Source organism: Archocentrus centrarchus, chromosome 20 (genome assembly GCF_007364275.1).
Source record: "Archocentrus centrarchus isolate MPI-CPG fArcCen1 chromosome 20, fArcCen1, whole genome shotgun sequence".
NCBI lineage: Eukaryota > Metazoa > Chordata > Actinopteri > Cichliformes > Cichlidae > Archocentrus > Archocentrus centrarchus.
Window position 1 is genome coordinate 8,916,961 of NC_044365.1, and position 14,796 is coordinate 8,931,756.

The following is a 14,796-nucleotide window of genomic DNA, read 5'->3' on the forward strand; positions in this document are numbered from 1 at the left end:
CTTAATTTAGTTTTGTTTCTTAGTTTTGTAGTCAGTTTGATTGCTTTAATGATCACTGGTTTATTTTACATTTTATTGTTATGTTCCTTATTGCATTTGTTTCTTCCTAGATTATTCTTGTTTTCTTTATTGGTTCATGTATCCTTAAGTTCCCAATGCCTTTAGAGTTTTGTTCTCCCTGTGTTTTCCCTTACTGTTCCTCCCTCAAGAGTAGTCTCTTGTGTCTGTCTGCCTCTCCATGTGGCGTCAAATTTGCATTTCTGTTTCCCTGTCTTCTCACTTCCCATCGTATTTTGCCAGTCTCGTGTTCTGTGTGTCTTGTGTCCTGCTTTGCTTCCCCTTCTCTTGTTTGTGTAATCGTGATCACCTGTTCTTCCCAGCTGTTTCCTCTTGTCCTTGTTATCTCTTGTGTTTATATATTGTGTGTGCTTTCCCTCGTTCCTTGTTGGCTCATCCTCGTTATTGTTGGCTTTCCCTGCTGTGTGCCCTCTGTATTCAGGTTTTGACTTTCTTGTTTTTGTGCAGCTGGCTCTTGACTAGCCTTGTTATTGCCTTTGTTTCAGCAAATAAAGCTGAAGTATAAATTTAGTTTTAATCTGAGTCCTGCATTGGGGTCCTTTGCCTAGCCTACCATAGCAGTACATGGTTGGTTGGTAAGTAGGTAGGTAGGTGAACACAAACAAAAAATGGCAAACTAAATTCTTTGGTCAGTTCTAAATTAATACAGTAGGTATTAATACAAAATAAGATTTAAAAAAATATATAAACTGTATCATTTCTTCTGTAAAGATTCAAAATGTTTTCCTTCATTTTGAAAGAACCCCACAAATAAATAGTCAAAAAAATTATCTGCAGTACAAATTAAAGACACCTTCAAATGTACAGAAAGGAGAACTTAAACTGACATATTCACTCTATTATGCTCCATATATGCTCCAAGGCCAAAAAAAGAAAAAAAAAAAAAAAGCAATGCTATCTCAGTGAAGTGAACAGTGAGGCTCATATATGGTTTAGAATCAACATGACCACAAATTTGATGTGATAGTGAAGTATGACAAAGCTGTTCATCCAGCTCTCTACACTCTTTATATAGTTGGGGAAATGCAATCTAAACCCTGCTTTAGATTATACTTTGCTTGAATCCCAGTGACATAAATTTCATCATCAGATAGTTAGTGTGAGGTTCCATGTAGACGTCTGCGTGCCTGCTTGGCTTTTGTGACTTTGGTGAGTTTACATTACAGTGTACCAGCTACGCATGTTCCCCAGGCGATAGACTTCAAGCAGATAAAAGAAGTATAACAGGAATGACTAATCAGGCATCATGTCTCCAGCTTTCCATGTCTACAACAGAGTATAATCTAAGCTTGAAAGAAATGTTTATGGCAGGGAGCTGGTAAGGAGAGTCAGTTAATCAGCCACTTTGGGCTGAGATTTTCGACTGTGCTTACTGGCATCATGTCTTTTACAATAAAGTAGGCTTTTGCCTTTGTTTTTTGTCATAAGGCATGGTACAGGAAAAAGCACACAGACAGCGATTAGAGCAAGATGACAAGTACGCACTTTGCATCCTTTATCTGTGATATGAACTGATACAAAGCAGCAAGTTCAGCCTTAGGGCCCAACCTAATTCACAGCCATGAAAATCGCATCACTTTTGTAATACACACCATGCAGTGCAGCAGAAAACGTTACGTTGAGATGGCAGAGTCACGCCCTTCTGCTGCTTACGTCATGTGTTCTTGGTTCGAGACCAGCTAGTTTGTGGGGCCCGACTTGAACCTGTCCAGTGTTTTTTTCACACTGTTTTTTTCACTGTGTTTTTTTCACTGTGAATGCTCTCGATGCTCGGTCAAAAAAGACCGAGCATCGAGAGCATTCACAGTGAAAAAAACACTGGACAGTTCCAATACTGGCATCGACACCCCGTCGGTGGAAAAAGGGCCTGAGAGGAGTAGGGACCAGGGAGGAGAGGCACAAGGAGGGCACCCAGGGGCCTACTGGCTACAGGTAACCGCCTGATCCACACCCACAGGGCACCCAGATAGCATCAGCCGCCACTTCCCCAGACACCCTGCGGACCCAGGACTCCCACCAGCACACTACACCCTGGCCAGGCAGAACCAGTCGACCATACAGTCCCCGTTGGAACATAAGGCTCCCACCAGGATCAAAAGTAATAGAAAACCAAATTAACCAACTTATGGAATGATCAATCCCTGCCTGCCAGAAAAATGGTGAGTGGGATCCTAAAGCTGCACAGATTAGAAAAGGTAATAACACTCAACTTGTATCAATAATGCCAGTGACGATAATGTCAGATGTACACTTAAATAAATCCCATCAATAATACTGTAATAATATGCTTAGATGGGAAAATCAATAGTGTCCATCGTGGTATTTACTGACATGTAAAATCAGGATTCTAGAGTTATATTTAATGAGTTAAATAATGGAGACTAGGTTTCAATACAGTGTGTCATTCGGTTTTTTAAGGAGGCATTGATATGTGCTCAATCAGGAAATTCAAGGTCAGGGAGATTAAGGAAAAGACACTCTGGCTTAGGTGGCATGGAAGATAAAGGGTCTGAGTTCTCAGGATTTGGCGGCATGAAAGATACACACTCTGGACTCTCAGTTGGAGAAGAGGCATGAATACTAGGTTGATGCTGCTGCCACGATGGGTGTAGCTGACGGTGGCATGGCTTGGGTGTTGGACTGCTGTAATGATGATGGGGATTGGAGAGAGGAAACAAAGTCCTTTACATGTTGGCAATAAGTCCCTATACTGGAGCCAGAAACAAGCCAAGCTGCAGATCGTTTGCCCAAATGGGAAATGGAAAATGAGGAGCTGGTTCTGAAACTCTTCAAAAATCGACAGCACTGTGTCTGCTGAGTCCATTCAGGTTAGAACGTATTGTTAACGGTGTGCAGGATGTACAGACCGAGTGTTTGTGTAGAAGACCCAAATGTAGATACACAGAGGCAGGTTGAGGTCAACTGAAAGCAAGTCCTTTTATTGGCTGATGGCAAAAAAACATAACGCCTACGCCTACATAAACATATATAAGTATATATATATATATATATATACTTTCCTGTGGCTGCCACAGTAGCTTGAACCATGACTACTACTACTGCCGTGTGAATGGCATGATTCCTTTAAATCTTTTGGCTTTTAAAAATAAAATCCCCTTGATGACAAACAACCACCCTTTTTTATTCTATCTGACATTTTTCCAGCAACCTACATTATGTACCCAATATTTCTTGCAACTTCCAAAGAGCAATTCTTTGCTTCTGATGGCTTGTAACATATCCAATCAACTCTTATCAGCCTGACAACTGAATTGTGGGGGAATTGAATCGGGAGCAGCATTGCCACACTCAAAATTTCTTCAGAAATTTGCTAATCATTTTTATTTTTCTATCAATTAGCCGTACTATTAATTTTTCAGGAGAATTTGCAGAGTGGCCTGTAAGACTATAGCTCTGCTTCCTGACTTTAACCCATGGATAGAACATTTACCATTTTTTGGGGGGGGGGGGGGGGGGGGGGGGGGGGGGGGGGGGGGGGGGGGGGGGGGGGGGGGGGGCAAATTTACACACCAATTCAATATTAACTTTAGTGACTTCTGATTGGCCTAACCAGACATTGTTACAGCCGACATGAATTACTCTATGAAATCTATATTTATACTTAGCCAAGAGTTTCAGATTTCCGCATATGTTGAATCCTCTAGCCTCTAGAAGAGAATCAACAATGGTTGCTGGTGTATCTAGTTTCACGTATCTCAAAACAGAGTGGCCAAATACCAGATATGGCAAAGTAGCACTGTTGCCTCACAATAAAAAGGTCCTGGGTTCAATTCCACACCTGTGTGGAGTTTGCATGTTCTCCTCATGTTTGCAAGGGATTTCTCTGGGTACTCCCACAGTCCAAAGACATGCAGTTAGTAGGGTTAAGTTAACTGGAGATTCTAATTGGAGTGTGTGTGAATGGTTGTGTGTCTCTCTCTGTGTTAGCCCTGTAACCCTGACCTGTCCTTGGTGTACCCTGCCTCTCACTGTATGACAGCTGGGGTGGGCTCAAGCCCCACTGCGTCACTGAAAAGGATAAGCGGAAGAAAATGGATGAATGGACATGACTGGGTCAGTGGTGTACTGATCAAGGCTGATTGCTCGCCTCTCCTTGTTGGTAGGAAATTGATGGAATCTGTACTTCTGATCCATCCTGGGGTCAATGGAAGTCCTGCTGTTACTGCTGCAGTTCATGGCACAGCAAAATTGAGCACCCATACTAGCAGACATTCGGGAACTATCAGACACTGGATGCAAAACATAAATTTGCCTAATGCAGCACAGCAGACAAATACAAATGGTGGCTTTGGAAGTCATGTGATTTGCCAAGCACCCCTCCAAATGCGCTTCACTCAGTCGCCTTTAATCTCTTGTCTCTGGGGCTGGGTACCACCTGCCTCCTACTGTGCAACCCATGTGCAGACATGCTTGCTAAGAGCCATCTAAAAAACAAACAAACAAACAAACAAAAACAGTAGGTAGCCCAGCACTGACGACTTTATGCAGATATGATGCTTATCAAGTAAAGCAAACCACAAATAGAAGCACAGAGAGCAGATGCTGTAGAGTTTTCAGTCAGTTTCACTTCACTACAAAGAAGTTCTTCATCTATTACTTTGGCCTTCAACACATCAGATGCCAAGCTAACGGACCGACTACCCCACATAGTAGGAAAGCACAGAATAGTCTGGGGCTCTTATGGCATTATACAAACCAAGCACAGAAACAACAGTACAGTTGCCTTGCAATAAACACATAACATCCATCTGGGATGTTTTTCTTCAGGGTGAGGCAGCAGGAGTTGCATAAAGAGCATTTGCTGTTCCCATGGTTTTTCCAACCACCATTTGCATGGTGTTTGAATGGGCTTGCCTCAGGATGGGATGGCATGGGGTGAGAGGGGTATGACTTACATAATACATGCTGCTCCACAACAACATGCTAAAATGTATGCATACTGTAGGTACAGCTTTTGATTTCCAAACCAACAGATTTTGAGCTTCAGTTCAGGAACTAGATTTTAAATCCACTCTTCATAAAAAAGCAATCCAATAACTGTGGTGACTGTTTTGGAAGAATAACTCATTAAATCTTCAAACAGCAAAGATTGTTTTGGACTGGATCATCTAAAATAGACTGGATTAAAAAGTATAAGGTAGCAGGAACATCTATTAATCAGACATCTGTGTCTATGTATTTCACTATGCAGGAGTTGCAGTGTATACTCCATGTCACACAATATATAAAGCTTAACCATTAGTTTCTACTTGTATTTGCAGGCGGAGCTCTCTGCCTAATTAAAAAGCTCTGTCGATGACTACAGAAACAGTCTAATCCAAACAGACAATGTACTCACCATTCTGTAGCACAAAGTCACACAAGGAACAAAACAATATACAACTGAGCCAGAGTGAAAGCGACAAATACCTAACAGGCAAACGAGAAACAGAAGGATTCCCATTGTTCGTACCTGCTGCTTCCTGCAGTGGCTCTTGCTTTGCATCTTCCCTGCAAACACAGGTCACATTTTATTAGAAGGAGGAACAGAGTACTCATACTTAGAGGTAAATTTCCATCACTTCAGAGAACATTACAGTGTGTCAGACTACATTCATGAAGAAATTAACCCAAGTCAGTTAGGGGAAAGGGAATTTTACCATTACCACTGATGCTATTTTAAACCTAACCTTAAATTAACCTTACAGCTAGTCTTCATACTAAAAAATAAATTATTATTATTTCATTATAATAAGTCTCTACATGATGAACAAAACAAGTGCACAAAAACACATAAAGTGGGTAATACACTGCTCAAAAAAATAAAGGGAACACTCAAATAACACATCCTAGATCTGAATGAATGAAATATTCTCATTGAATACTTTGTTCTGTACAAAGTTGAATGTGCTGACAACAAAATCACACAAAAATCATCAATGGAAATCAAATTTATTAACCAATGGAGGCCTGGATTTGGAGTCACACACAAAATTAAAGTGGAAAAACACACTACAGGCTGATCCAACTTTGATGTAATGTCCTTAAAACAAGTCAAAATGAGGCTCAGTATTGTGTGTGGCCTCCACGTGCCTGTATGACCTCCCTACAACGCCTAGGCATGCTCCTGATGAGGTGGTGGATCTCCTCCCAGACCTGGACTAAAGCACAGTCTGTGGTGCAACGTGACGTTGGTGGATGGAGCAAGAAATGATGTCCCAGATGTGCTCAATCAGATTCAGGTCTGGGGAATGGGCGGGCCAGTCCATAGCATCAATGCCTCCATCTTGCAGGAACTGCTGACACACTCCAGCCACATGAGATCTAGCATTGTCCTGCATTAGGAGGAACCCAGAGCCAACCGCACCAGCATATGGTCACACAAGGGGTCAGAGGATCTCATCTTGGTACCCAATAGCAGTCATGCTACCTCTGGCGAGCACATGGAGGGCTGTGCAGCCCTTCAAAGAAATGCCACCCCACACCATTACTGACCCACTGCCAAACCAGTCATGCTGAAGGATGTTGCAGGATGAATCTGCTTTCATCTGAGAAGAGCACAGGGCACCAGTGGTAAATTTGTCAATCCTGGTGTTGTCTGGCAAATGCCAAGCGTCCTGCACGGTGTTGGGTTGTGAGCACAACCCAACGCCAAGCATCCTGCACGGTGTTGGGTTGTGAGCACAACCCCCATCTGTGGACATTGGGCCCTCATACCATCCTCATGGAGTCAGTTTCTAACCGTTTGTGCAGACACATGCACATTTGTGGCCTGCTGGAGGTCATTTTGCAGGGCTCTGGCAGTGCTCCTACTGTTCCTCCTTGCACAAAGGCAGAGGTAGCGGTCCTCCTGCTGGGTTGTTGCCCTCCTACAGTCTCCTCCACGTCTCCTGGTGTACTGGCCTGTCTCCTGGTAGTGCCTCCAGCCTCTGGACACTACGCTGACAGACACAGCAAACCTTCTTGCCACAGCTCGCATTGATGTGCCATCCTGGATGAGCTGCACTACCTGAGCCACTTGTGTGGGTTGTAGAGTCCGTCTCATGCTGCCACGAGTGTGAAAGCACCACCAACATTCAAAAGTGACCAAAACATCAGCCAGAAAGCATAGGTACTGAGAAGTGGTCTGTGGTCCCCACCTGCAGAACCACTCCTTTATTGAGTGTGTCTTGCTAATTGCCAATAATTTCCACCTGTTGTCTATTCCATTTGCACAACAGCATGTGAAATTGATTGTCAATCAGTGTTGCTTCCTAAGTGGACAGTTTGATTTCACAGAAGTTTGATTTACTTGGAGTTATATTGTGTTGTTTAAGTGTTCCCTTTATTTTTTTGAGCAGTGTATATTACTATACTGGGCACATTCCCCAAGCTAAAGGATCGACTACACTGCAAATATAATTCTTTGGTAATGTATCTGGAGCGTGGCAACAATATGCAGTGCTCTCTAAAAATATGGCAAAAAGGTAAAATTATAGGTGTTTATTGTTTATTTTTATGCAAAGCTATTTTGCTAATGTTTTACTCACTTCATTTTAAACTTGTTTTGTGGTGAATACAAAAGTTAATTAAGCAATTAATGCATTCTTTTCAGAAGAAACTATACCAATTCAAAGACAAAGGTTTGGATACGCCTGGGGAGGATGTTTCTCATTATCTTTGATGAGTTTAATTTAAATAAATAAATCAATCAAAGCTATGAGGCAGCACGGTGGTTAGCACTGCCTCACAGCAAGAAGGCCTGGGTTCAAGTTCATGTGACTGCTAGCTCTGACAGGTGGGGGGTAAGAAAACAGAACAAATAAGGGGACAGACCTAGGTATACATAAATACTAGGGATGGGACTTTAACGCGTTAATTTCAATTAATTAATTACGGGGAAAATAACGAATTAAAAATTTTAACACGTTTTAATCGCACTGTGTGTAGTTGGACGTGTCGCACCGTGGAACGTTTCTCAGTGCACGAGTTCCAGGCATACAGATTATATCGACGCACGATGTCCAAATTCAGGGGCCGCATCTCTCGAAGGACCCGTCCTACGTAGACCGGTCCTTCGCAGCCCATGAAGACTGCAAAGGCTGGAAGTGAGTGGCTAGCCTTCATAACAGCGTCGCCTACCCTCACCTCTGCGTAGGTCATATCGCCTAGCAACCGTAAGAAGCACAGCTGTGTAAAAACAGCTGGTTAAACGGAGAACGAACTTTTGCTCCTTTTTGTGGTTTAATTTTAATTCTTTAATTCAAAATAAGCTGGTAAAATAAGCATAACACATTTCGACATCAAGGAATACAGCTGAGCGAATGATTAATTTCCAACTATATTAAGTGAGACATTAATGTTGAATAAAACTATCCAGTTATGATGCATAACTTTAATTTCAGGAGTCTGCTTATCACAGGAGCACTTCCACCCTCCATTGGTCTGTGTAGTAGACTGGTGGGAAAATAAACAAGATTTTGAAGTTTAAGCTTATGTATATTGATTCATTCATCAACTAAACTTAAATTAATATTTCTCATGTTAAATATTGAAATGTGATTAAAATGCGATTAATTTCAATTAATTAATTGCAAAGCTTCTAATTAATTCGATTAATTTTTTTAATCGAGTTCCACCCCTAATATATACATATATATACACAATCTTGCGTTGTTATGTATGTTATTATGTTGTTATTATGTTAATATATTATGTATGTTATTATATTATATTATGTATGTTATTATATTATATTATGTATGTTATTATATTATGTAATTATATTATGTATGTTGTTATGTATGTGTGTGTGTCTCTGTCATGAAATGTACTCGGTAATGAGGGTTAAAAGCCACAACCATGCCCCTGGGAGCTAGAGGTAAACAGAGGAAATGAGCAGCTCAACCTCGCAGGCCGGCCCCCCAGCACGAGCCAAGAATGCGGCCCCGAGGCCCCAGGCACCCAAGAGCCACCCAATAGAACCCACCAACCCCCAGGCTGGAGAAGCCAGAACCACCCCCAGGCCACAACCCCCAAGGGAGCAGGCCATCAACTACGCCAAGACATCCAGCCACACGCCCCAGGACCCACAGACACCCACATCCCAGGGGAGATAGCAACGATCATTGGGGAGCGTAAGGGAGGGGTAATTCCCGGGTGACACGTCCCACAGGGGCCAAGGCTCAGTAATCCACAGGCCCAGGCCAAACTACACACATGTACACACATATACAGTGGTACCTTGATTTACGAGTGTCCCAACTAACAGGTTTTTTGAGATACGATTGGTCACTTGATCTAATTTTTGCTTTATGTTACAAGTGAATATCTGAGTTACGAGCGAGCGAAAATACACCATCCGCCCCTTCAGTTTGTTTTTCCCCTCTCGCTGTGCACTCGGTTTTGTCGATGGTTGTACAAATACGAATACGAATACCTTTATTAGTCCCACAATGGGGAAATTACAGTTAACAGAACACCCATCCAAGAAATACAAAATATTTTCTGCATTTATTTCAAGCCTAGCAACTGTAAGAAGCACAGCTGTGTAAAAACAGCTGGTTAAACGGAGAACGAACTTTTGCTCCTTTTTGTGGTTTAATTTTAATTCTTTAATTCAGGGTGGTATGGCGGGTTGGTATGGCGGGTTCAGGGTGGTATGGCTTACAGCCATACCACCCTGAACCCGCCCGATCTCGTCTGATCTCGGAAGCCTGGTTAGTACTTGTATGGGAGACCACCTGGGTATACCAAGTGCTGTAAGCTTTGGCTCTCTTCCACAGCATGTCTTTTCTCCCGTCTCCCTCACCTCAGCCCAACCGGTCGCGGCAGATGACTGCCCCCCCTCCCTGAGCCTGGTTCTGCTGGAGGTTTCTTCCTGTTAAAAGGGAGTTTTTCCTTCCCACTGTCACCAAGTGCTGCTCATAGGGGGTCGTTTTGACTGTTGGGTTTTCTCTGTATTATTGTAGGGTCTTTACCCACAATACAAAGTGCCTTGAGGTGACTGTTTGTTGTGATTTGGTGCTATATAAATAAAATTAAATTGAATTGAATTTAATTGGAACATTTCCTTTTTTTAAATCATGGGTCCAAAGAAAGTGAATGCTAAGATCGGTGCTGAAAACGATGAAAAGGATGATGACCAGGGTAAGAGTGTGCCAAAAAAGTCAAAAGGAGGAGGAAACTAAGTGAAGTGAAAAAAAGGAGCATTTAAATTTAGCGATCTTCTACACTTCTATCTCTGCCAACATCTTTGTATGACTTTCACTTAAAACCAGTTGTTTTTTGTTATACTGTATACAGTATTATTTTTTCTACTTTTTTTTATAAAGTTCTCTACATTTTTCTTATTAATTAATAAACGTTAAAAAAAAAACTTGTGGTGGTGTTGGGGGGGGGCAGGAACAGATTAATGATGTTTCAGTTCATTTATATGGGAAAATTTGATTTGACATAAAATCAAATTAAGTTACGAGCTAGGTCACAGAATGAAACAGTATGTCAAGGTACCACTGTATACCAAGGCTCAGTAAGCCACAGGCCAAGACCCAATACCAGTTGCACACTCATGCACACGCTCACAGACCTTACATGGACACGAAGTGTGGACGAGCGGGTATCACTGCAGAGCCAGCGGTAACCAGGGGAATCAGCCAACCCAGTCCCGAACCACTAGCCAGACCCCACCCCAGGCAGGGTACAGGAAACCGGAGTGTGGGAAGACCTGCCCTTCCCCTCCTCCCACCTAACATGTTGGGTGTATGTGCTGGTGTGTGTGTGAGTGTATGTGGTGGGAAAAATGATTATGGCTGTGTGAAAGCTACAGCGCTGTTAAAACTGCAGGGACACAGACCCATGAGCACTGACCAACAGCCCCCCCCCCCCCCCCCCCCCCCCCCCCCAAAAAAAGACCCTCAATGTCTAAGATGTAAATAAAACTGAGGAGCAAGCAGCAGTAAGGGGACAAGTGGGGCCACCTCTGGAGCTCCACCCACCAACCACTGTGTGATACATCTGCTCCTCAAGGCCCCGTGTGTACTTGGATGTGTCGTAAGCCATAATGTCTTATGTAATTAAAAAGGAAGGATGAGACATCATACAGCCCAGTGAACAGAGCCAAGACAGTGGTCCCACTCACTGCGGTACCAGTCCCCCCACCGAAAAAAAAAGACCCTACATGTGTGTGATGTGTTGTTTGATTGAGTGGGAGGAGGGGAAGGGTCAGGATACATATGACCGGAAGGTAGAAAACTACCCCTGGAGGAAGACAGACAGCTAACAACTGGCTCATTGTGCACCCCGGTTTCCTACACCCAACTACAGGGCAGGGAGGGCAGGTCCAGGGCCGGAAGCAGCCACACCACAGAGCACCACCACACCCCGGTCACCCCACCCACACACACCATAAACAAATATGACACATGACAAACATGACACACACAAGACACCCACAGGATACACACGACACATACAGAAGACAACAACAAACACCACACCAACACCCACAACCATACACAGTGGGCCCAGGTCCAGGACCACCTGGCCCTGATACTTTGATTTTCTATGAAGCATAAACACAGGATTTTTGGGTAATGAAGATCAAATTTCCATCCCAGCTTTGTGAAATTCTTTCATACAGTTGTTAATAATAATAATAATAATAATAATAATAATAATAATAATAATAATAATAATAATCCATCCATTCACTTCTGCTTGTCCTGTTCAGGGTCGTGGGGGGCTGGAGCCTATCCCAGCTGACATAGGGCAAGAGGCAGGGTACACCCTGTAGAGGTCACGAGCTTGTCACAGGGCCAACACAGAAGGACAGACAACATCCACACTCACATTCATACCTATGGGCAATTTAGAGTGGCCAATTAACCTAACCCCAGTAAGTGCATGTCTTTGGACTGCGGGAGGAAACCAGAGTACCCGGAGAAAACCCACGCAGACACAGGGAGAACATGCAAACTCCACAGAGAGAGATAGTAAGGCCTTCCAGATGGTATTATAACTGTGAGGTACTAATGCTAACCACCATGCCACCATGCTGCCCAGATATGAAAGATAAGTCCATAAGTCCACCGCGCCACCGTGCAAATAATAACGATTAAAAACCAACAAACAGAATTTCAAATGTTCTCATCTCGGGGTTTTAAATATTGCCATTCTTTTCAGAAGCCACTGGCAACATAGAGATATATTAAAGATGTCAGTGTTACCAAATTGCAAAATTACCAGCCATGGTGATTGCATTTTTGAACTTTTTTTTGTTTTCACTCACTGTTTAACCTCATTTGAACTTGATATTTGGGCAGATTTAGACAGCAGAACTAATTTTTGAACCCTTAATATTGTTACCCAACTTTTTTCCTAAGGTTTAGCCACTGATTACTTGATTGATTTAGAAAAAGATTTGGGTTAAACATGTCCCAACCAGGGTTGTCAAATATTCTCTGCAGAGTACCTATTAGGTTAAAACGTGGTAAATTGTCTTTAAGGCTTAGACACCTTGTGCACAAATGTAATTATGTTTTACAAGCTGAGAGTAACGTGGTGAACTGACAGGCTTCACTCATGGTAATTTTAAAGCTTTATCATCTATCAGCAGTAAAGTGATGTTCAATCAAACTCTATTTATTTTGTGATCTTGGAGGTTGATTGTTGACTATTTACACTGGCAAAGCAGTCTGTATTCATGTCTTGATACTCACTCAGTGATAGTGGTGGTGAGCCACTTCCCAACACTGTTCTGACTTGAATTTCCTGTGGTTGACATGGTAAAGCAAATTAAAGAAACCGGAGACAGTTAACCACTAACAGTAAATGCTAAGTGAGCTTTATTTCATAACAATAACATCTGTACTAACAGGTGTCACTCATTTTAAATGCACCCCTTAAATTAAGCAAATGTGTCCAGAACTAGTCACTAAAAATAATAAAAACTGAAAATAATTATATTATCTTTAGTTATTTTTTATTAGCAACATGAGATTCAAAGCAAATGAGAATAAACTTGGAAAAATAACTATCATTCTCTAATTTTGGCATGTAAAGTGTATTTATTTAGTTTACATACCTTGAATCTTCTCGTCCTGATCTATAATGGACTCACATAGATCCGTGCATCCCCAGTGGACCCTGGATGCCACCAGTTTGGCTCTTTTGGTCACAGCTCCTTCAGACGCCATGAAAAGAACATACAATGGTGGAAACTGCAAAGGATCATCAAAACATTAGTAACAGATGGACAAAAAAACATCAGAAAATTATAGACTGATGCACACATCGCTTACCGGTGTGACTGTAATAAAGGAAATTCCAGGCCTCACATTGTTATGAAGCACCAAAGCAATTCTTCCAAAACTGGATCAGCACAGAGAGCAGTTTTCATTCACCTCTCTTCCCACACTATAAACATGCCAGAGCAAAGGAGGGACATGCAAATGACTTGGTCAGACTTTTCAGCCCTACAAGGAAATACTGTTTCCTGGTTGACCTGTTAATCTCTTTGAATACTTTATGCTCCCATTTTATCAGTTTCTACCTGCATACATTATGCCACCAGTTTATGTTATAAAGACATTTAATTGTGTAAAACATTTGTGTGAAAGAGTTCATCTTCCTCTCCCAGTTCCACTGTTGCCATTGAATCATAACACAAGCTTTGGTTTTCTGTGTATATTTAACTATGTATATAAAACTTTGTGCTTTTATTAAATTAAATCAGCAGATGGTACGTCTGATTTTTCTGCTGAAAGAAAAAAGAGATTTCTGTGTTTTGACTCTTAATTGAGTTATGGTGTGCTGTGTGTGTGTGTGTGTGTGTGTGGGGGGGGGGGGGGGGGGGGGGGGGGTACTCTCAGGAACAGATACAAACTATTGGGAAGCTTAAGTGCAAAGCCTGGAGCCCTGATAAGACCTGTGATGGATGATATCAGAAACATAACCTATCTAACATTTAAACTGAGTAAACCTTTAAAGGTCTGGAGCAGACTGTTGAATTGAAGTAGCCTTTTAGGTTGTAGCTGCAAAGCGGCTTTGCTATCACCAATATTTTGCCTGCAGCAGGGCTCAGCAGGCAGGAAGAGCTGATAGGCTGACTTTACAATGCAAAGTGATCTTCTTTTATGAGCAGCTTTATGAGCAACATGTCCTAAAAAAGAAAGAAGAAAAGATAAGAAATAAATAGGCTGAAAAGGGAATGAAAAGGCATCGCGCATGACAGCATTTGAAAAAAACATTAACCTCCTACCTTCTTTCCTGAGCAGATAAAAACTGAGGAAAAGAGAAGCGTTCAAGAAGAGTTCAACCATATCAGTGGGTTATCATGTGATTTCTTGTAGAATGAAAAAGCACTATTAATTTACACTTACATGTTACTCGTCAGGTATGTTTTAATGTCAGTTGGATGGTGTGTCACTATGAATTATGGGATGGCATTCTTTCTTTTCCTTTCATCAAGACATTGAGAAAATATTCAGTGTGTTCTATGATAAAGAAGGGTATACAGAAAGCACTGGTGCACCTTTCCTTAGTACTTGTAGAATTTGAGTAGCTCAGGTCACTTCACTCAGTTTAGAAATCTCCCTAAGCACAGTTGACCCTCTGATGGTAGCCTGTGTAAATCATTCAGTCATGTCAGGGTCACATACAGCTGCATCTGTGCACTCAAGTAATCAAGTAAATGGCAGCATTTTAATCTCCATGTGAAATTTTTAATATTATTTTTTA

General features: G+C 42.0%; 1 long non-coding RNA gene across 1 annotated transcript; it reads right to left on the reverse strand.

Annotated features, from left to right (window-relative positions):
* Positions 1 to 5,554: 5,554 nt before the first annotated feature.
* On the reverse strand, positions 5,555 to 13,201 carry LOC115799162 (uncharacterized). The gene is made up of 3 exons (XR_004021540.1): positions 13,142 to 13,201; positions 12,777 to 12,828; positions 5,555 to 5,589 (listed from the first exon to the last, which is right to left on the reverse strand). It is a non-coding gene; the product is annotated as an uncharacterized LOC115799162 (long non-coding RNA).
* Positions 13,202 to 14,796: the final 1,595 nt, after the last annotated feature.